Source organism: Equus asinus, chromosome X, assembly GCF_041296235.1.
Source record: "Equus asinus isolate D_3611 breed Donkey chromosome X, EquAss-T2T_v2, whole genome shotgun sequence".
Lineage (NCBI taxonomy): Eukaryota > Metazoa > Chordata > Mammalia > Perissodactyla > Equidae > Equus > Equus asinus.
In genome coordinates this window covers 129089210-129112263 of record NC_091820.1, presented here as the reverse complement: position 1 = coordinate 129112263, position 23054 = coordinate 129089210, and the positions used below count along the sequence as shown (strand labels likewise).

Sequence of the window (23054 nt, the reverse complement as noted above, 5' to 3'; positions counted from 1 at the left end):
TTACTTCTTCCCAATTTGGATACCTATTATTTCTTTTTCTTTCCTGATTGTTCTGGCTAGAACCTCCAGTACAGTGTTGAATAAAAATGGCAACAGCAAGCATTCTTGTCTCCTTCCTGATTTTAGGAGAAAAGCTTTCAGTCTTTCACATTTGGGTATGATATTACCTATGAGTTTTTCATAAGTGTCTTGTTATGGAATGAATATTTGTGCCCTCCAAAACTCATATGTTGAAATCCTAACCTCCAATGCTATGATGTTAGAAAGTGGGGCCTTTGGAAGGTAATTAGGTCATGACAGTAGAGCCCTTATGCATATAAAAATATCCTAGAGAGCTCTCCAACCATTTTCCATCATGTGAAGACACAACAAGAAGACTGTGGCTGTCTGAAGAAAGAAGCTGGCGCTCACTAGATACCAAATCTGTAAGCACCTTGATCTTAGAGTTCCCAGCTTCCAGAACTGTGAGAAACAAGTGTTTGTTATTTAAGTCACCCAACCTATGGTATTTTTGTTACAGCAGTTGAACTAAGACATACCATTTATCATGTTTAAAAAGTTCCCTTGTATTCCTAGGGTTTAGTTTTATTGTTTTTTTTTTCCTTATTTATTTTTAACCTTGAATCAACTGAGATGGTTATGTAGACGGTTTATTTTATGAATGTCATGTGTTACATTCATTCATTCTTTTACGTTGAACAATCTTACATCTGGGATAAATCCCACTTGGTTATGGTGTATAATCCTTTTAATATGCTCCCAGATTTTGTTTTCTAATACTCTGTTGAGGATTTTTGCAGCAATAGTCATAAGAAATAATTGGTATGTAACTTTGTTTTCTTGTAATGTTTTTGTTTGGCTTTGGTACCAGGGCAATGTTAGAGTGATAGTTCATTCCTCTTCTGTGTTTTGTAAGAGTTTGAGAAGGATTTGTGTTAATTTTTCCTTAAACATTTGGTGGAAATCATCATTGAAACCATCTATTCCTGGGCTTATTTTTGTTGGGAGGTTTTATATGATCAATTCGTTCTCTTTATTTGGTTTAAATTTGTTCAGATTTTCTATTTCTTCATTGGTTAGTTTGGTAGTTTGTGTCTTTCTAGGAATTTTTCTATTTCCTCTAAGTTGTCTAATTTCTTGATGGACAATTGTTCATAGTATCTTTTTACAATACTTTCTATTTGGTAATGCGTTTCCCACCTTTATTTCTCATTTTATTGTATCTTTTTTTCCTGATCAGTCTAGCTAAAAGTTTGTAGATTTTGTTGTTCTTTTCCAGTAACCAAGTTTCTGTTCCATTGATTCTCTCTTTGTTTTTCTATTCTCTATTTCATTTCTCTGCACTCTACTTCCTTCCTTTTACTAGCTTTGAGATTAGTTTGTGCTTCTTTTCTTAGTTCCTTAAGATGTATAGTTTGGTTTCTTCTTTGAGATCTTTCTTATTTTTTATTGTAGGTTTTTACAGCCATAAATTTCCCTTTGAGCATGGTTTTTGCTGTATCTTATAAGTTTGGGGATGTTGTGGTTTTTGTTTTCTTTCATCTCAAATTATTTCCTAATTGTTCTTATTTCTCCTTTGAACCATTATTATTGAATAAAAATGAAAGTAGGCATACTTCTCTTGTTTTTGAACTTAGGGGCAAAGTTGACATAATAGACTATGTTAGATACAGAGTTTTTAACAGAAGTCCATTTTTCAGACTGAGGAAATATCCCTTTATTCTTAGTTAGCTAAGAGCATTTTTTTTAAAACTATAAATGTATAATGATGCATGTCAAATATTTTAATGCATTTATTGAGATGATCTTTTCCAGTTTTCAATTAATGTGATGAATTATATTGAGATTTTTGAATTTTAAATCAACCTTGCATTCATACATTCCCACTTGATTATCATGTTTTACCCCTATTTCCAGCTTCGATTTGCTAATATTTTATTAAGATTTTACGTCTCTACATTTATCAAGGCTATCGGTCAACAGTTTCTTTCTCGTAAAATATTTGCGAATTTTTGGCATAAGTTTATACTTGCTTTATTAAATTAGTTAGGAAGTGCCCCCTCCTTAATTTTTCTGAAAGATTTTACATTATATCATTATCCATTCTTCATTAAATGCTTGATAGAAATCACCAGTTAAATTATCTGGGCCTGGAATTTTTTGTGATGGTGGGGCAAATGTGTTTGATAATAAATTTAATTTCCTTCATAGAGTACTTTAGATTTCCCTTTTTTTGAGGCAATTGTAAGTTATCTTCTTGTAGTAATTTTTTATTTTATCTAAGGTGTTAAATTTATTGAAATATTTTTCATAGTGTTTCCTTACTCTGTTTTTAGCATCTGCAGAATCTGTTGTGATACCCTGCTTTCATTTATGGTAGTGCATTTGTTTGCTCTCTCTCTCTCTTTCTCTCTCTATATATCATCTCCATCTCTATCTCTATCTCTGTCTCTCTTGTTGTCTTCCTAGTTATATCAAGTGTGTTAATATTCTCAAAGAACCAACTTTTTAGTTTTGTTAATTTTCTCTGTCATTTGTGTTCTATTTCATTGATTTTTGCTATCTTTATTATTTCTTCCTTTCTACTTAACTTGGGTTTATTATTCTCTTTTTTCTAGTTTCTTGAGGAAGACTGTAGATTATTGATTTGAGAACTTTCTTTTTTTTGTACTATAAATACTTAAAGCTAGAACTTTTCTCTACAAACTACTTTATCCGCAGTCTGCCAAGTTGGCATACTATATTTTTATTTTCATGCAGTTCAAATATTTTCTCCAATTTATTCCATGATTTCTTTATATTGTTTTTTTCTAGTATAATTATATTTTGGTCAGAGGGCATACTCTATAAGAATTCTATCTGTTGGCACTTTAATACTAATTTTATGGACTCATATGGCCTACATGAACATTTTATGTACAACCTGAAAACAATGTATCCACTAATTTCAAAATCTGCAGGATCACCATGGGTCATATATTCCTGCTTCTCTGCGTGCCTACTAATTGCTATTGTATACTAGGCATTACGGTTTACATAATATAGACACTTTGAATTCTGTTGTCTTCTTTTGAAGATTGTTGATTTTCGTTCTTTCAGGCAGTTAAATGACTGACTGATCACCTTCACCTCTAGAAGCTTCATTTTACACTTTCTTAGAGTTGGTCTGTGAAAAATCTAAGGTTTTTATCAAGCCATTCTAACGTTTTTGGACTTGAACTCCAAACTGTCACCCCTGCAGCAAGCAATCACTAAATTCTCTGCTTGTGTTTTTCAGCCTTCAAAATGTAGTTTTTCATTGGGTTTTTTGGACTTCTCCCTATGCAAATGCAGTTCATGGTTCAAGCAAACATTTGAAGGGAGTTCATATGCATATTTTGGAGCAACTCTCACTTTGGCTCTCTCCTTTCTGGGATATTCCTTCTCAATTTCTATTAACTCTGGCAATTACATGCTCCCTTTTCTGACACTTTAAGCCAATAAGATGTTGATTTTCTGCTTAAGTGTTTGCATTCCTCTTCTATGAAGACTGAGGAGTGCCATAGGGGAAAAGTTTGATAATCGTGAATCACCCAGTGTGCTCTCCTTCTTCCAAAGGTTTAATTCCCTTCAATTTATGTCTGCTTTCAGTCTTACTCTACTGCCTTTAAATAGTTATATTTTTAAAAATTTGTCCTGAGTTTATAAGTATTATCTGTGGGAGGATTATTCTGAAACAATCTACTCTGCCGCTGTCTGAATCAGAAATAAAGATATATATTTTTAAATAAAAATACTAGAAAACTCAACTCTTGTGAAACTTCCATTTAAAAAGCCTAACTAAACATCATTTGATCATCACTATGTGCAGTACACTGTTGGTAACAAACAATCTTTATAAAATGTATAAATGTATTTTGTAAAGATTGTTTCAATAAGTTAATTATACATATACATCAGACAGAATTACTGTGAAAAATCCCATAAAAATATCAATTAAGCATCTAAATTATACATTTAATCATAGTTTTAAATTGCACAAAACTGATTTGCATATATTTTCATTTAAAAATATTTAATGTAAGATGAACACTGCACTTTTTTGCAGTCTCAACTCTATGAGTTATTTCTGTAGCAGAAATGGCAATGCATCATCTTATTAACTTATTTTTGGTGAACTTGCAGTTTACTGAAAATCTCAGTTCTTTCCTTTCTTGAATCCCAAGAGCTGAAATTCAGGAAGTTCTTTACTTTTTTTGAATGTTGTATTCACCCAAAAGGCACCTGTAGGCCTAGTGTGATGTATGTTTTGTTTATTCAGGGTGGTGTTGCTCATAAGAAAGCCTGCCAGGGGCTTTGAGATTCTCGTTATGGCTTTATTGGTTTGGAAAAACCCATGTAAATCACCAGCTCTGTTTTTCCTCTATCATATGCAAGTCAGATAAGCAACAACATTCTTAATATTCTGAGGAGTGACTTGGGAGCCATAAAACTTAAGTGAAATCTTATTTCCACACAACATTTAAAATAAGCCTTAAACTCATTTTTGCCCCCAAATTAAAATACAATGCACAGATAATGGACATTTATGTATTCAAGCTATTGTTTAAGTTGAAGATTCTCATGTCAGTGGTAAAGTTACACTTATTCTATCTTTCATAAATGTGAATAACATCACAAACCAATTTTTGATTATGCTTATTTTTGGAAGATACTGCTGAACTGTCTTCCAAAGTAGCTATACTAATTAATTTTCCTTCCTACCAACAGTTACTGAGAGTTCCTTTTACTCTGCATCCACTCAGCACGTGGTGTTTTCAGTGTTTTGGATTTTAGCCATTTGACTAGGTGTGTAGTGGTACCTCAATGTTGTTGTAACTTGCAATTCCCTAATGACATATGACGCTGAGCATCTCCACAAATGTGTAACAAAGCTATAGACTAAAAGAAAATATTTGCAAATCAAATGTGTAACAAAAGACTTGTATCCGGAATACAAAAAGAGTCCTCAAAATTGAAAAATTAGAAAACAACCAAATTTTTTAAATGGGCAAAATATATCAATATATACTTCAGTGAAGTTGACATATGTATGTTAAAGGAGCACATGAAAAATTTCTAAACATTATCAGCCATTAGAGAAAGGCAAATTAAATTCATGACTCAAACAGAAAAAAATGATGTATTGGACTTCCTCAGTATTAAAAAATATTTCTTTCCCAGGGCTGACAGCAGACAAAGGCTGGATTCTCTGATGTCCTGTACACTAGGGCGGAAGTCCCCTCAGTCCTCCTCAACATCATCATATTTACTCCTGACAAGACCAGCATCCCCTCCCATCTGCTGGTGAAGGACACCATCTCCCTAAAATGCCAGAAAAAAGTTTCAAGGAGATGAAGTGGCTTGCTTTTACTTGATGTTCATGCATGGAGTCTCTCAGGGCTGACACTAGGGGTGGGTTTCTGTGAGGTTCTGTTTGCCTGTGGGGAGAGGTCCCGGTATCTTCCCTCTGGGTCCTCATATTGATACATGGCAGGGCCCAAGACTACTCCTTCTGCTGAACCGAGGTCGTACCTCTCAGAAAAAGCCTCATTTTCCTCAGGCTCCCAAGGTGGAGGTCCAGATACACCACACCTGGGGAACTGCTTGAGGCTTCTCAAGGCAGACACAGGGGCAGAGTGGGGCTGGGGCCCCCTCTATCACTGGTCAGAGCTCCCTTAAATGCTTCCTCAGAGTCCTCAACGTCAAGCCTGACTGGGTGAGACCGCTCATCTGCTCAGCTGAAGCTACATCTCACAGAGGAAACCTCACGTCCAGTCCCTCAAGTTCCCAAGATGGAAGTCCAGAAACAACACATCCAGGGACTCGACCTGGGGCTTTTTGAGGCTGACATCAGGGGCGAGGTGGGACTGAGTTTCCCTGTATCTGGGATAGGAAGTTCCTTCTGTTCTTCCTCAGAGACCCCAGCTTGAAACCTAGGAGAGCCCAGGACTCCTCCCTCTCCTTACCTGAGTCAGGCTTCCTCAGGTGATCCTGAGCTTCCCTCAGACTGCTTTGATGGGGTCAGGAAACATCACTTGCGGGGACCCTACTCCAAGCATCTCTGGGCTAACAGCAGGGTCGAGTGGGGCCAGTGCTCTTTCATCTGAGGTTGGAGGTCCCCTCAGTCCTTCCTCAATGTCTTCTCTTGATGACTTGCGGGGATCCGGGAAAACATGGCAAACTGAAAAGTATAAACCTAAAATAAGAAAACACAGAAGAAAATCTAATAACCTGGATTTAGGCAAAGAGGTCTAAAAGATGACACCCAAAATGATTCAAAACGTAATAAATTGAACATCTCCAATATTTAAAAATTTTATTTTTTTCGACAAAGACATGATTAAGAGCAAAGTCAAGCTACAGACTGGAAAAAAATAAAAAACCCTTGCAAATCAACTAGATATGTATCTAGAATACATAAAGGGCTCTCGAAATTTACAAATTAGGGAAAAAATTTTAAAATGGGCAGAATGGGCTTCACTAAAGTTAACATTCACATGTTAAATAAACCCATGAAAAAAATTCTACATCATAAACCCTTAGAGAAAGGCAAATTAAAAGCACAGTAAGATGCAATTTACTTTTGAGACCAGATTAAAATAATAATAGTGACATTACTAAATGCTAGGTAGAATGAAAAACAACTTGAACTCTCATGCATTGCTCTTGTGAATGTAAAGTTGAGCAGCCTCAGTGGGAATTAACTGTAATTTTATATATATATATATACACACATTTATATATATATATAAATAATACATACATATTTTATATATATATATACACACATCGTTTGACACAACAATCCCATGCCTGGGAGAAATAAAAACTTATGTTCACACAAAAATCTAAAATTGCTCTATTCATCCTTGACAAAAGCTGGAAATAATCCAATGTCCTTGCATAGGTGAATGGATAAATAAACCAAGGTACATCCATACAATGGCATACTACTCAGCAGCCAAAAGGGATAGACTACTGAAACACAGAACAATTTGGAAGAATCTCAAAGACTGTTTGCTGAGTGCAAAAAGCCAGCATCAACAAGTGACGTACTCTATTGCTTCAATTATATGACATTATTTGAAATATAACTATAGCTGTGGAGAACAGATGAGTGGCTGTCAGGGTTAGATGTTGGGAGAGGAAAGGAGTGTAAAGAGCACATGAGAAGGGTTTTTTTTTGAGTGAGTAGTTATGGAAATGTTCAGTATCTGATTATGGTGGTGGTTACACAAATCTTTGGGAGGTTAAAGTCAGTCTGTACACTAAAAAAAGTGTTGTTGTTTGCTTCTTAAAAAAATTAAAATGAAAATAGAAAAGAAGACAGCTGGATAATTATAATAATATCAGAAAAAAATTGACTTCATAAGAAGGAAAGTTACCAAGGATAAATAGGGGATATTACATAATGAGAAGAGAGTTAATTATATTTGGAGACATCAACATTCCTCTTTGAGTAAATAATCAAATAATTAGAAAATAAAACTTGAAAAAGACTATCAACCAAATTGATCTTATTTTTATTTACAAAAAACTCTAACAACAAAATGTACATTCTTTTCAAGGGCACTCAGAACACTCACACAGGACTTAACCCAACACTGGACAAATTTAAAAGAATTGAAATTATGTAAAATAGTTTTCTACTCATAATGAACTTAAACCAAAGAATAGAACTAAAGAGATACGTATCGAGCCACCAAATTTTTGGAAATTAAGCAACATATTTTTACCAACCCTGTTTCAAAGAAATTATTGATGGAAATTAGGAAATATTTTCAATCGAATGAAATAAAAACAGGATACAGGAGAACTTAGGGATACAGCTAAAGTTGTGCTTAGAGGTAATTTTAAGTCATTAAACGTGCTTATCTGACATAAAGAAAAGACAAATCAATATTCTAATCTTCCACATAAGATAGAATAAAAAGAAAAATAAGTTCAGCCCAAGTTATGTAGAAGGATGGGAATAATATAGATAAGAGCAGAAATCAATGAAACTAAATTTAGAAAAACAATGACGATCAGGCAAAACAAAACTAGTTCTTTGAAAAGATCAGAGAAGCTAAAATATCTGCTGTCAGTCTGAGAAATTAAAACAAAAAATGATGTTGAGAAGCAATGACATAGAACATAGCTAAAAGTATAGGAAACTGTGTACGTAGAGAAAGAGACATATCGTGTAGCAGCTTACAGAAAGTGCAAAAATGACAAGAACACATAATATAACCCAGTTCTTGGCAGCAGCAAAATTGGGATTCAGTGTATTGAGTATATTGGGGTCCACACAGATAGATGCCTGTGCAGAAGTATGATAAAATCCATGTCTAAGGAACAGTCTCCTAGCAGTTGTGCACAGGGGAAGCCTAGAGTTCAGCAGTTGGATGTTAGTGCCCTAGGGGTGGTGGGAGGAAAGGGTGCTGAGTTGGTAGGACTCTGGGATCACAGTCCTCACTTCAGACTGCTTTGCCTTCCTCATGGTCAGGGATCGAATGTCTTTCTAAGGCTTCCATTGGAATGACAGGTCCCACTTCTAAAATCTTGACAATTCCCACCAGTGGTATATAGTAAGCTTCATGGAGAACTTGCCTCCGGGTACCCTGGCCCAAGTTTTCCTCCAGCCTTTTGCTCTGTTTGCCACGAGGAACTTCAGCTACTGCAGAGCTGCCAGCTTCCTAAAACAGACACAGTAGATTAGAGAAGTGAGTGTCTGGGTATCAGTGTGTGTAAGCTCAGACTTGGACAAAGGATGCCAAGAGCAGAGCCTTAAAAGTGACCTGAAATAGCAGATGTGTGACTAAAAACTCACACTATATCACTGTATATATAATATGAACCACAAATACACAGGCATGTATATATGTGTATATATGTTATATAGAGAGATACACATTATATAAGTAAGTATATATATGTTATATACTTATGTATGTAAGTATATATAGTTATACTTTAAAAAAAAACATTACTCACCCAGAAATCCCCCAGAGAAAGTTTTCCTGTGTTTCCTTAAACCAGGTGAGTACTTTTTCCCTTTAAGGTCTTCTCTGGATTTATTAACCTTTGTGTGATTTTAGCAGCTAACTGTGTTTGCAGCAGAGGGACTGACGTCCTATAGCTTGTTGACCACCCTCTATATAACAAATGACCTATATTGACACAGCCTAATCTAGTCTTCAGCCCACCCCTCTCCCCTGATAGTCCAACTCATGTTTCCTACTGCCTATTGGACAGCTTCGTCTGAACAAACCACTCAACCTCACCACCTACATGGCCCACACCGACCTCATCCACCACACCCTTCCTCATCTCTATCCCTAACTCAAATCGCCATCAACTCTTTCTGCTCCAGCCTCAATCCCAGGTAGGAGGAACAGCTTCTACTAGTCAGCAACCTTCAGAACTCAGAATCGGGGGCCCGCCCGGTGGCACAGCAGTTAAATTCCCCACGTTTCACCTTGGTGTTTCGCCCGTTCAGATGCCAGGTGCAGACATGGCACCGTTTGGCAATCCATGCTGTGGCAAGCGTCCCATGTATAAAGTAGAGGAAGATGGGCACAGATGTTAGCTCAGGCCCAGTCTTCCTCAGCAAAAAGAGAAGGATTGGCAGCAGATGTTAACACAGGGCTAATCTTCCTCAAAAAAAAAAACAAAAAAAAACCTCAGAATCGTTATACACCCTCCAAAACAATTTCACAGAATTTCCCGAAAATCTGTCTCCTTGCCTTCTCCCACCCACAGCCTGAATTAAGTGCCTTGTTATTTTTTTTTTTGCTTTGTTTACTTGGTGTTTTTAACTGACTATGTGTTCAATAAATATTTGTTAAATCAATAAATGAAAGGATGAATAAATCAATCAAAATGCCAAAGGGTCACATTCAATGATTCAAAATATGGAGCTTGTCCCCTGCTGGGGCCTTCTGCCTGCGTGGAAGAAACCCAAAGTGCTACAGATGCTCATGTAACTTCAGAATTCCCATGGGAAACTCTCACTGAGAGTGTCATTCTGGACATCTCCTCCCTATGAGCAGACACCGTCTTAGAGGTGGAGATGCTCTCAACAGGATAGTACATGATGCTTTCTGCATCGGACTTCCTGCATCCCCTCGCCTCCATTCAGTTTAACAATGAAGAGCACCATCTCCACAGGTTTCCATCCGCCCTGCAAATGTCTGCACCATGGGCCAATCTTCTATCCCAGACAGTATCTGGTGGCAGCGTAGACCAGCAGTCATAGCCACAGGGCACCTGCCCTCTACTGTGTCAACAGCTCAGAATCCGCAGAAAGCAGCCTGAGCCAGGGACACTAGCTGGAACTATTTCAAGGCACGTCCACACCCAGCCCTTTATCTGCACAGTCACTGAGGTGATTAGTCCCAGGGCATTGCCCCTCCAGTTCCTTCCACCTTGCAGCTGCACACTCCCTTCCACTGCTCATTGGTGTCCCTGGCCTGTCTCAACTGTCAGACATCAGTCCCCAACCCCATTCACTCACATAGCCCCAGTCTCTATGGAGGGTCCACTGTACACAGAGGGAGCATCCCACCTCCAGCAGGCATCAAGACAGCTCCCAGCCCTAGGACACTGGCAAGGGTGCACTGGACCACTAGAGTACTCAAGAGTGTTGCTCACCCAAATAATTCAGGGGAGCAGCTATGCTCTTCCTGATAGGACATAGGGGAGACTCTAAGGGAGGAGGTAGTGTCTGGCATGTCAGTGGTCCTCTCCTCCAGTTGACCTTCTACTCAGACCACACTGAGACTTCCAGCTGGTAATGATGATTCTGAGCTTTCCCAAGCCTATTCATGTAAATTGTCCAGTACCATCCACCCAGATTCTCCATCATCTCTTCTTCTGGACTCTTCTCCTGGACTCTTCTCCTCCCTAAGTTGAACTCTGGACTCAGAGGCCTGACCGCCAGCCTGCCTGGGGCTCTCTGGACTTGGTTTTGCATGTGGTCTCTCTCACGGACTCTGGCAATTGCTGTTCCCAGGATGTTCTCAATGGCTTTCCCTGACTGAGAACATCCTGTCTGGTCCCCTTCCCTGACTCCTGGTCTTTCTGGCCAAATCTTTGCTTCTCAAAGTAAGGGGAAATGCCCTGCTGACGTTCCAGAATTCTAGATCATGCACAGAGGAATCCCTTCACTCAGAAGATCACTGCAGAAATCCCGCTTTATATGGGTGAGGGAGTAAGTTGCTTTTCTGCTTAATCTAATGAAACAATGGGAAACCAAATTAAAATAGCATTGACACAATATTTTTTCAGTCGTAATTTTTACCAAAATTTAAAATATTGGTAAACTTATATGTTTGTGAGAGTGAAGGATATTCACATACAGAAATTTCTGAGAAAAATATATTGGAATACAATTTTGGTAATATTTATAACAGTTTAAAATATTCATACCCTTTGCACATTATGTCTTTCTTATTCTATGTTATGTCTTTCTTATTAGAAAACATACACATTTTCCCAAGAATTCACGTACAAAGATCTTGACTTCATTTCTATTGATCATAGCAGGCAATGGGAAACAACTTATGCGTCCATCAGGAGAAGTATTTAATTACAGCACATACATACTTTAGAATTCTAGGGAGTAGGTGCTGTCATGGAAAGATCTTGCATTCACTTTATCAAGTGGTAAAGGTAAGTGAAAGGTTAATATATACATCATTACAAAGTATGTTAAAAATATTTTTATAAGATATTTTTGATACACATAGCTATGAAAAAGCCTAGAATAAGCTTTAAAGTAATACACACCAGATGGTTAGTTGTGGTTACCTCTGAGAAGGGGGCTGAATTATGGAAGAATTTCGTAAAAGGGAGAATTGTGATTGATTTGTAGTTTGAGAATTTTTTACAAGAATATATGAACTACTACCTTTGTAAGTAAAATATTTAAATAAGCCTAAATCCAGAAACAGGAGCTGTGTGATAATGAATTAAAGTAACTGCTAGCTGAAGCAATAGACAAAGCCTGAAATATAAGTGGCTTAACACAACAAAGTTGTTGTTGTTGTTGTGCACGTAAATTATGATGTGGGTTGGCAAGGATTCTCCACTCTCAGGTGACCCAGGGGCCCAGGCCGCTTCCATCTCGTAGCTCCGCTATCTCAACACAAGGTCTCCATGTTTGCTGCTCAATGGCAGAGGCGGCATGGAAATGGCGTACTGGCACCTGCTCAACTCCAAGTGGACTGCCCAGGAAGGAGAGAAAGACAAGAGGTGGATGAGCACTTGGAGTCTCTCCCATAAGCTGTCACATAGTAGGTGCTCAATAAAAGCAACTACCATAATTTGTTATGACAACAATCTTCTTCATTTCTTGAAGGAGTTTCTGAGAAGACCAAATTTGCCTGGAAATTCACCAACTTTTCCAAGTGCCTACTATGCTACAGGTGCTTTTAAATACAGGAAAACATCTAGTTTTCAAAGGATCCTGTAAATCTCAGAGGAGAGAACTCATCCTTCTTCACTCAATAGCACTTTTGTGCACTGCTCTTTGCAATCACTTCTATAATCTCAGCAGACTGAGAATTTTCTCCTTGCTTGTCATGCATTGTCAAAATCTTAACTTATGAGCCTCTGCTACGTTCCACATGACTGAACATTTCTGAACACCTATATAGGCGCCTTTTAGCACACTGAAAACCAGGATTTTCCTGTGGGGCAGGTACACAGACAAGGGGCAAGGGATGGATGGTTGTTTTAGTCAGCTTGGGCTGCTATAACAAGATACTATGGACTGGGTGATTTAAACAGCAGAAGTTTATTTCTCACAATTTTGGGGTCTGCAAAGTGCAAGATCAGGGTGCAGGCAGATTCGGTGTCTGGTGAGGACCTTCTTCCTGGTTTGCAGACGGCCATCTTCTCGTCTTATGGTCACACGGCAAATAGAGATCTCTAGTCTCTCCTTTTATGAGGACACTATCTCATCATGGAGGCTCCACCCTCACGATCTCATCAAAACCCAATTACCGCCCAAAGGCCCCACTTCCTCATACTACCCCATTGGGGGTTATCATTTCAACATATGAAACTGGGAGGGTCACAAACATGTAGTCTGTAAGGATTGTTTTTTCTTTTTTAATCAGAGCTAGCATGTCCGCTAAGGAACCATTCTTCAGTTCCTAGAAAGACTTCAAGGACTTTAGGAATTCAGCCTCTGTAGATGTTGGCTTACACAGAGATCTCCATGGTCTTGCCTTATCCACCCTTTATAAGGGAGGCTTTGGTTTTTAACCACACGAGTAAGTTCATTCATGTGTGTATATGTTCAGTGGTCAATTTTTTTTAAAAAAATATCCCGTTAGAATCATACTGCAAATATCAGAGTGATTTCAAAAATAATCTATCTAACCCAGTTATATCCCAGTAACCAGTAGATTGTGTGCCAAATCCGATTCTACTCAGAAGCCCATTTGGAAAACACTGTGACAGTTTGTTAAATATGCCTAGGAGGAATGACTGTGTATTAGCTTCCTAGAGCTGCTGTACATAACAAATTTGCACAAACTGGCTGGCTTAAAACAACAGAAATTTACTCTCTCACAGTTCTGCAGGCCAACGGTCCAAAGTGAAGGTGTCAGCAGGCTGGTTCCTTCTGGAGATTATGAGGGGGATCTCCATCCATGGCTCTCTCCTAGCTTCTGGCGACTGCCAGCAATCCTTGCCATTCTTTGCCTCGTAGATGCACCACTCCAATCTCTGCCTCCATTCTTTACATCCCCTTCTTCTGTGTGTGTGTGTGTGAAATCTCCCTCTCTTTTCTCTTACATGTACACCACTCATTGTATTTAGGGCCCACCCTAAATCCAAGATAATCTCATCTCAAGATTCCTAATGTAATTATATCCACAAGGGCTCTATTTCTAAATAAGGCCACATACACAGATACTGGAAATTACAACTTGTACATATCTTTTTGGGGGTCATGATTCACCTCACTATAGATCAGTCTAAACAACACTGTCCAAGTTGAACTTTTAAGTCTAAGGGGCTGTTGCTATCAGGGCTCCAGAACGACACATGCGACGGCCAGGGCACTGTTGCAGGGAGTAGAAATGTTCTATGATGGGGGAAAGCAGGTGGTTCTGAGTTGTCCACTGGGAGCAGGGCACAGCCTTCAGAGGAGGAGATAGTGAAGAGCTGGTCAGCAGGCCAGGTTCTGACATTGGACAGGAGGGCATGCTGGGGAAGATCAGGGGGAGGGTGCTGAAATTCGGGAAATTGCTAGGACTGGACACCAATGCCAGCACCTGGACAGAGTCAACTATTAAGGTATCCTAGGGCTCAGACCACGAGGACCCGAGATAAATAAACTCAGACAATCCCCAAATTATGTGTTATTCTCATTTCCCCTTCCTTCTTTAGGCTTGCTTTTAGTACCTTGCCACATGGTCCTTCTTTCTGCCCCCTGAGAGACATTATGGATTACTGAGAAGAGAAATGGAGTAAGAGACAGAAGACCTGCCTCAGGCCAGGAGAAATGGGAACAATGTGGGCCCCCGATGAACCCAGACCAGGGTTCTAGTCGCAGCCCTGTCCCTTACTAGCAGTATCATCTTAGGCAAATCGCCAAGCGCTATGAGCCTTAGATCCCTCATCTGTAAAATGCATTTGATAAGCCCCGTCTTGTAGGACTGCTGGAATGTAGGTAAAGTCGGAAAATCATGTGACATAGTGACTGGCATTTATTGGGTCCTTAATGAATGGCAGTTACTACTAATATTATTTTGTCCCCAGACCCTACTGCTCTCTCCTCTGGGATTTCGTTTTTATCCAGGACATCTCAGACAATATGCAGCTCAATAAGGAGACAGACTATCAAATCAGGCAAAAATGCAGCTTCACAAATAAGTCACTAAATTCTTCATCTTAGAGGATATATTAATTTGGGTCTGGGTTAATCTTCCCTAGCTGATATAACTCCAAGTTCCCAGAATTTAAGTCAAAGACCAACTCCTTCCTTCCCTACCAGTTGCTCATTCATCCGAAACACTATTTTCATTCATTTCACTGCCACCAAAACCTAGACCTTGCTTAGACTTGGCCTAATTACACTCAGGACAACCTATCTTTAATGCCATTTTAATGGAGCAGGCTCTGGCTCCCTCAGGCATGGAAAAGAGTGCCAGCCTAGGGGCTTCTGGGCACACTTCAAGGGAGTATCACCCTATTCTCAAGGAATCATAGCAGATGATGTGTATAGAACAACTATTTCACGTGCTGTGTCAACTGCACTGTAACAAGAGTTCAGGACATCTTCCACACCTGCTCCAGGTGGAGATTTCTCTCTGGTTTATCCAGGATCCAAAAGTAACTACTAAGCAGCTTTCCATTCTAGGCTTTTCTCTCACGTTTAAAACACACTATCTGAGAGTCTGGCCCCTGCCACCACCCACAGCTTAAGTTATAATGAATTCCCATAGAAGGACTGCAGTTTCCCAAAGCCCAAACTGCCTTGACTCAGGGCATTTCGACTTGACTGCTGGCATCTGGAGTCCCTCCTCCCCACTCTTTGTTTTCACTTGTTCTGTAGGTGACTGAGAACATCTCACCATCTTCCCGATATGATGGCTGCCCTTAGCCTCTACCATTCTAGGAGCAGGGGTGTGTCTTGCTTATCACAGTATTTTCATGATTAACACAGTGCTTCCCAAAGATAAAATATCCAATTCATAGTTGGAGAATAAATGAGTCAGTGAGCAGGATCTTTCATTTATTAATTAAGATTATTCCTACTTTCTTGAATAAGCCAAGCAAATTCAGGTGTATATCTTTCAATTTTACAGAACAACAGACTAAAGTGGTTGTGGGAATCCAAAAATTAACCACCTTTTACATTTTTTTCTCTATTTCCTGCTGAGTTCTTTTACATTTCCGAGGCAATTCTTATTCCAATGTCAGGTTATCTTGTTCCAGATCACAAAAGAAGATGGAAGGTTCTCCAATTTGTTTTACAAATTATCAAAACTCTCATTCTTAAACCTGATAAACAGCAATAAATGTGTCCAGTGTCATTCATAAACTTAAGATTTTAAAGCTAATAAATCTGTTAAAAGTAATAGCATTTAAAAAATAACTAGAAAGATGCACAATTAAAATATACAACTATGTACTGGGGGGCTTTGGGGAGAAAAAGAAGAAAAAAGAGAAGATTGGCAAGAGCTGTTAGCTCAGGTGCCAATCTTTAAAAAAATAGCAATAAAAAATATTTTTTTAAAATATCAAGAGAAAAAAAAAGATAAACCTTCAAGTCACCCATAGAGAACAGGAACACAAAGCTGTGTTTTCCCAGCCTGACCCTGACCCTCTTCTACTCAGAACTTTCACTGCCCTTTTCAAAGAGAGTGAAGATGTGGTTTCATTCTTCAGTTGGGGCAGGAGAGGCTGCTGGTCGTTGCTGTGCAATGAACATGGCAGTAGTAGTATCCCCGGGGCCAACTCTGGGCCGGGCTCTCTCTTCCTCAGCTCTTAATGCCTCTTGATACCAGAATGAGAAGGAAATGGGGTCAGTCCCTTTTATCTTGGCCAAAAATTCCAGAACTTTCCTCTTGCTGGTTTCGGCATGGGCCCTTGGACCCCACAGGAATTCGTAGCGTGTAGGATCACTATTAGGCACCTGCCGGTACTCCAGGTAATTCTCCTGCACCCAATCTCTGGTAATGAGCTTCCTGGGCTCCCCATAAGTGAAGTGCTCCTTCCCAGCATACACTCCCATCATATTCAGGAACTCCCAAATGTCTTCCTCACGGGCACAGTCGCCCTCTATGAAGATCACACACAGGATGATTAACAGCAGGCCGTTTTTAGGCAGGCTCTGGTTGTCACTAAGTATCTCATCATGGGTGAGGTCCAGTGAGTTGACAAGGACATAGGAGTGGATGGTGGGGTCCACTTCTTTCACCTCAATGCCAGAGATCACCTCCAAGCACTTAGAAGCTTTCTTGAAGATCAGAGAGAATCATTTCTTGTACCTCTTGATGACAATCTTCAGCATTTCTGCCTTTGTGATGGGCTCCTTCAATCGATATTTGAGGATCATGAAATGCACTAAATCAGTCACCTTCTCATCTAGCCAGTCCCTGGGCAAGGATTCAGTATCTGCTGAGGTCTTCGAGGAGCTCGTGTCTTCCTCTCCTTGGCTGCTGAAGCCTCCGTCTGATGTGCTCCATGAAGTGGAGGAGAAGGAGCAGGAGCTTGGAGGACTCTGATGAGGACTCAATGCCACAGTGGCAGGCTCCTCCCACTTTTCCTCTTTCTCCCCCTCCTCTTCCTTCCCCTTTTCTTCCTCCTGTTCCTCTTCCTCCTCCTCCTCCTCTGTGCTGCTTGGCATCACAGGATAGGAAGGGGGTGAGGAGGAGGTGGAGGGGTAGGAGAAGGTGAAAGAGCAAGAGGAAATGGAGGAGATATCATCCTCCTCCTCAGCTGTGGAAACATGTGCTACTGACAGGTTCTGTATCTCATTTTGGGCCCAAAAGTCTGGCTCAAATGTGAGGCATGGATGCTTTGGAGCGTCAGACATGATGACTCTTGTTGGAGGCAGCAGGTAGAAGTGTGAGCAGGATGCTGGGCGATGAGATCCCACAGGCCTAGGTGAGAGAGGGAGAGGGTCAGCAGCCTCAGCAGTGAAACACACCCTTGGCAGCTCTGACAAAGGCCAACTAGAGGTCTCCTGTATGCAGGGTGCCCTCGGGCCTTACAGAGCTCCTGTCTTCCTGGACAGTTTGTCCTCTAGGAACCTGCAGGAGGATGTGAGAAAGTTCCTCAGGGTTCACCAGCCAGTACAGTCCAAGGCTTCCAGGGTTGACTGTGGGCCAGTGGGGTCAAGCACATGCAGTCCCTTCTGTTCTGGTGTGGGTGGAGTCCTTGGTAGACATTCAGGGGGTGTACCTCACCCTTGACTCCTAGCACTGCCTGGACCTCCTCTGCTCTGCTCACTTGAGAACATGTACTTGACACCAAGGCCCTCACCTCATTGTTCCTGGAACCCCTGACACATGAGGAGGGGCTAGGCTGTGAGGCATCCACAGCTCTGGAGTGGCTGATCCCCTCTGTGCTCACTAAGTTTCACACCTTTACCCTCACAAGGCCTGCCCTCCCCACCCCAACCCACCTCTGCTAGCCTTAGCCAATGAGCAAGAAGGCAAGAGCGACTCATTCGACCACACCTACTCAGGGCCTCCTAAGGTGACAACAAGGGCTGGCTGAAGTCTGTGGGGATCCCTCTCTCCTGGCTGAGGGTTACCCTCATTCCTCACCTTGATGCATGATAGGGCCTGGGACACTTCCCTCTGCTGTCCTGAGCCCAGCCCCTTCAAAACAAGCCCTCACCTCCCTGAGACCACCAAGAAGGAAGTGAGGATGCACCATATCTGGCCACTGTGCCCCAGGGCCTCCCAGAGCTGACAGCAAGGGCAGGGTAGGGCTGAGTATGCCTTCACTGTTGGGTGGGGGTGTGCCCTCAGTCCTCACTCAGGGTCCTTACCTGAAACCCTGGCAGAGTCTGGGACTCCTCCCTCTGCTGACCTGATGTGGCTCCCCCTCAGACCGCTGCCTCAGCACGAGGCCCTCACCACCCTGAGAACTCCTGGACAAAAGTGAGGAGGCACCACATCTTGCCACTGCTGCTAGGTCCTTCCAGGGCTAAAAGCGAGGTCTGGGCCCCACCTGTTCTGTGGTGCGGCCATGTTCAATCCTCCCTTGTTGTATTCATCATTACTTCTGGCAGGGCCTGGGCCACCCCCTGCTCACTTTTCATCGCCCCCTCAGACCATGACCTCACCTCTCTGAGACATCTCCCTCACCCTAGCAGAAAGTGACGGCATACCAAATCCAGCTGACCCTTCCTGGGTCCTCCCACGGCCGAGAACAAAAGACAGCCAGACTCTATGTGGTCTCTTCTTTCTGGGGTGGGAAATATCTTTGGTCCTCACCAAAGGTCCTTACCTTGACTCCTGGTAGAGCTTGGGACTGCTTCCTCTTCTGACCTGATGTGATTCCCTCAGCTGACCTGTCTTCACACTCAGACCAAGGCCTTTGCCTCCCTGAGACACTTGAGACAAAAGTGAAGAGACGTCACATCTAGCCACCCCTGCCTGGGGTCTCGCAGGGCAGACACAGGGGCTGAACCCCATCCATTCTGGAATGGGGGGGGTTCCCTCTGCCCTCCATTAAGGTATTCTTGACTCCTGGCAGGGCCTGGCTTCACCTCCTCTGGGGACCTGAAATCACCCTCTCAGATGAAGGCCTCACCTCTCAGAGACACCTCCACCCACCCCATGCAGGAAGTGAGAGCAGACCACACCCAGGCATTTCTGCCGAGATCCTTCCAGGGTAGACAGTGGGGACAGGGTGGAGTTTCTGTGAGGCCCCTCTGTCTTGGTTGAGGGATACACTTAGTCCTCCATCAAGGCCTTACCTTGTCTTGACTCCTCACAGATCCTGGGACTCCTCCCTCTGCTGATGTCACCAGTTCAGACCAAGGTTTTCACCTCCCTGGGACACTCCAGACAGAAGTAAAAAGACACCAAATCCACCACCTCTGCCTGGGGTCTGTTCTGGCCCAGGGAATACCATGAACCTTCCCTCAAGGTTTTCATCTGTACTTCTGGCAAGGCCTCTCCTGCTCCCTGCTGACCTGAAATTCCGCCTCCAACCAAGACCTCACCGCCCTGAACTCTCCATCCCCTTGACTCCTGGTAGAGCTTTGGGCAGAAGTGAGAGCTCCTCTCTCCCGGCCCCCTTCCCAGACCCTCCCAGGGCCTTCAGGACTCACCAAGGGTCCTTGACTCCTGCCAGAGCCTGGGACTCCTCCCTCTTCTGAACTGATGTGGCTCCCCCTCGGACTGTCACCTCCACAGACCAAGGCCCTCACCTCCCCCAGACAAAAGTAAGAAAATGTCACATCTGGTCAACCTTGCTTGTGGTCTCCTCGGGTTGGCAGGTGCGGCAAGGCAGGGCCGGGGTCCCCTTTCTCTAGGATTTGGGTATTTTCAGAGCAGAACAAGGTCACATCTACCTGGGGTGTGAGATCCTCTCAATCCTCCCTCACTGTTCTCTCCTTGATGGCTGGCAGGGCCTGGGACTGTACCCTTTAACCTGAGGTCACACCCCTCGGAAAAAGCCTCACTTCCCTCAGACTCCCAAAGTGGAAGTCAGGAAACATCACATTTGGCAACCCTGCCGTGTGGCTTCCCAGGGCTGGCAGCAGGGACAAGTTGCTGTGAGACCTCTCTCTATGGGGTGAGAGGTCCTCTAAATGAGTCTTCATCTTGACATCTGGCAGGCTGTGGTACTCCTCCCTCTGCTGAACTCCGGCCCTACCTCTCAGACCAAAGTCTTCACCTCCCAGACACCCCCCCCCCAGAAGAACGGGAGGGGGACCACGGCCAGTAACCACGCCCCTGGCACGCCTGTGTTGACAGCAAAGGCAGAGAACCTTCGGGTCCCATGTGTTCTGGTGCAGGGGGTGCCCTCAGTCCTGAAACTGACCCTGGGTAGGGCCTGGGACTCCTGCCCCTGCCGATCCACCCTCACCCCTTCAGACCCAGGACCTCACTCCCCTGAAAACCTCCAGATAAAAGCAGAGGCCACATCCTGCCACTCCCACCAGGGTCTCCTAGGGCTGACAGCAGGGACTGAACCCCATCTGTTCTCAGCAGGAGGCATCTTCTGTCCTCCTGCTGGGTATTCCCATTGCCCCCCACACGAAGGCCTCGCTTCCATGAGACAAGCCCAACCGCTTCCTGGAAGAAGCAAGGGAGCACCGCATCCGGCCGCCCCTGCCCGAGTCCTCCCGTGGTCGACAGTGGGGGCAGAGTGGGGTTTGGGGGCCTCTATCTCTAGCAGGTGCCGCCGTCCATCCTCAAAGTAGTCACACTGATTCCCCACGTGGCCGGCACCCTCTCCCTTCCGTCGACCTGACGATGCTCCCTCGGCCCACCCCGCCGGCTCCCTGAGAACCGGAAATGGAAGGCAGGACGTAAGGAGGCGTCCCTCTGCTCGCAGCCCGCCAAATCGGGCTGACACGAGGGCTTCTAAGGGGCCCCGCTGTCTCCATTGGCAGGTCCCCTCCCTCCTCCCTCAGGATCCTCATCTTGAAGCCGGGCAGGGCCCAGGCCTCCTCCCTCCACAGAGTCCCCCCTCAGAAAAACCCTCGTGTCCAGTCTGGGGCTTCCGGGGATGACAACAGGGGCACAGCTGGGGTGGACAGCTCCCTCTCTCCAGTGAGCTCTCCTCTCACTCCTCCCTCAGGGTCCTTACCTTGCAGCCTGGCAGAGCCTAGGGCTCTTCTCTTATGGCCCAAGGCTGCCCCTCAGACAGAGCCACAGGTAGCTCAGACTCCCGACATGAGTCCCCACGCCACATCCGGGAACCCCGCCTGGGGCCTCCCAGGGATGATGGCAGGGGCACAGTGGGGCGTGGTCCCCCATCTGCAGTGGGCGGTGCCTCCACGCCTCCCGCAGGGTCTTCTCCTTGATGATTGGCCAGGCCAAGGACTCCTCCCTCTGTTGAGCTGAAGCCCCACCCCTCAGACTCCGGAGATCCAAATCGGGAAACAGAACAAGCGGAACATCCGGGCACCCTGCCTGGCCCCCCCAGGGCTGGCGGCAAGGGCAAGGCGGGACTGGGTACCTTTATCTGGGCTAGGAGCTCCCCTCACTCCTCCCTGTGGGCCCTCATCTTCCACCCGGCCAGGCCGCTGACTCCTCCCTCCGCTGACCTGAGTTGGGGCCTCAGGCACAGCCTCCCGACCCTCAGACCCCCCAGTGTTCGGCAGGAGATGTCACACAGAGCACCTGGGCTTGGGGTGTTCCAGGACCGACAGCACAGGTTATGCTGGCTCACTCGGCGCTGGGCCCTCTCCCTGCAGTCCTCCCTCAGGGTCCTCACCTTGCAGCCTGGCAGAGCCTAGGGCTCCTCTCTCCTGACCTAAGCCTGCTCCTCACACAGAGCCTCAGGTGGCTCAGACTCATGAGAGGAAAGTCCCCACACAGCACATCCGGGAACCCTGCCCGGGGTCTCCCAGGGATAACGGCAGGGGCAGGGTTGTGGGGTGTAGAGTCCGTGTATCGCCATGGGCAGTGCCTCCACACCTCCCTTAGTGTCCTCATCTTGATGGTTGGCCAGGCCCAGGACTTCTTTTTGTGCTGATGTTCTCCACGGCATTGAGGAGGAGCTGTGAGGACTCTGGGGAGGACTCCATGTTTCAGTAGCAGGCATTTCTTCCTCCTCCTCCTCCTCTGGGGTGCCCTGGGATCACAGGAGAGGAAGGGAGAGAGGAAAATGTGAGCAGGATGGTGGGAGATGGGATCCTAAGGACCTAAGGGAGAGAGGGAGAGGGTCAGCAGCCTCAGCAGAGAAATGCACTCTTGCCAGCTCTGACAAAGGCCGACATACAGGTCTCCTCTTTAGGGAGTGATCTAGGGCACCACAAAGCTCCTGGCCTTTGGGTCAGTTTGTCCCCTAAGATCTTATTAGAGGATGTGAGAAAGCTCTCCAAGTTGTAACCAGCCATAAAAGCCTAGGATTCTTGGGCTGACTGTAAGCAGGTAGGGTGAGACACTGGGATCCCCTCTCTTCTGGCGTGGGTAGATCCCTTAGTAGACATTTAGGTCCACACCTTGACTCCTAGCACTGCCCGGGCCTCCTCTGCTTTGCTGACCTGAGGACACATGCCTGAGACCAAGGCCCTCACCACTGGGTTCCTGGAGCCCCTGAAAGAGGAATCAAGGGGGCACCTCAGGATGCAGACAGCAAGCGAAGCCTCCTGCATTCTAGGATGAGAGGTACACTCAAGCCAACATCCCAGTTTCCCTGAGACCCCAAAGAGGATGTGAAGAGCAGGATTCTCTGCCTGAAGGCCCTACCTGGGGTCTCCCAGAGCTGAAAGCAGGGATGGGTTTCTGAGAGTCTCCTCTGTCTGAGGGGAAAGATCCCCTCTGTCCTCTCTCTTCTTGACACCTGGTTAGGTCTGTTAGTCTTCCCTCTGCTAACCTGAGGCCACAACCCTCAGA

General features: G+C 44.0%; 1 pseudogene; it reads right to left on the bottom strand.

Moving 5' to 3' along the window:
• Positions 1-15747: 15747 nt before the first annotated feature.
• Positions 15748-22286, bottom strand: LOC139042680 (melanoma-associated antigen 10-like; annotated as a pseudogene).
• Positions 22287-23054: the final 768 nt, after the last annotated feature.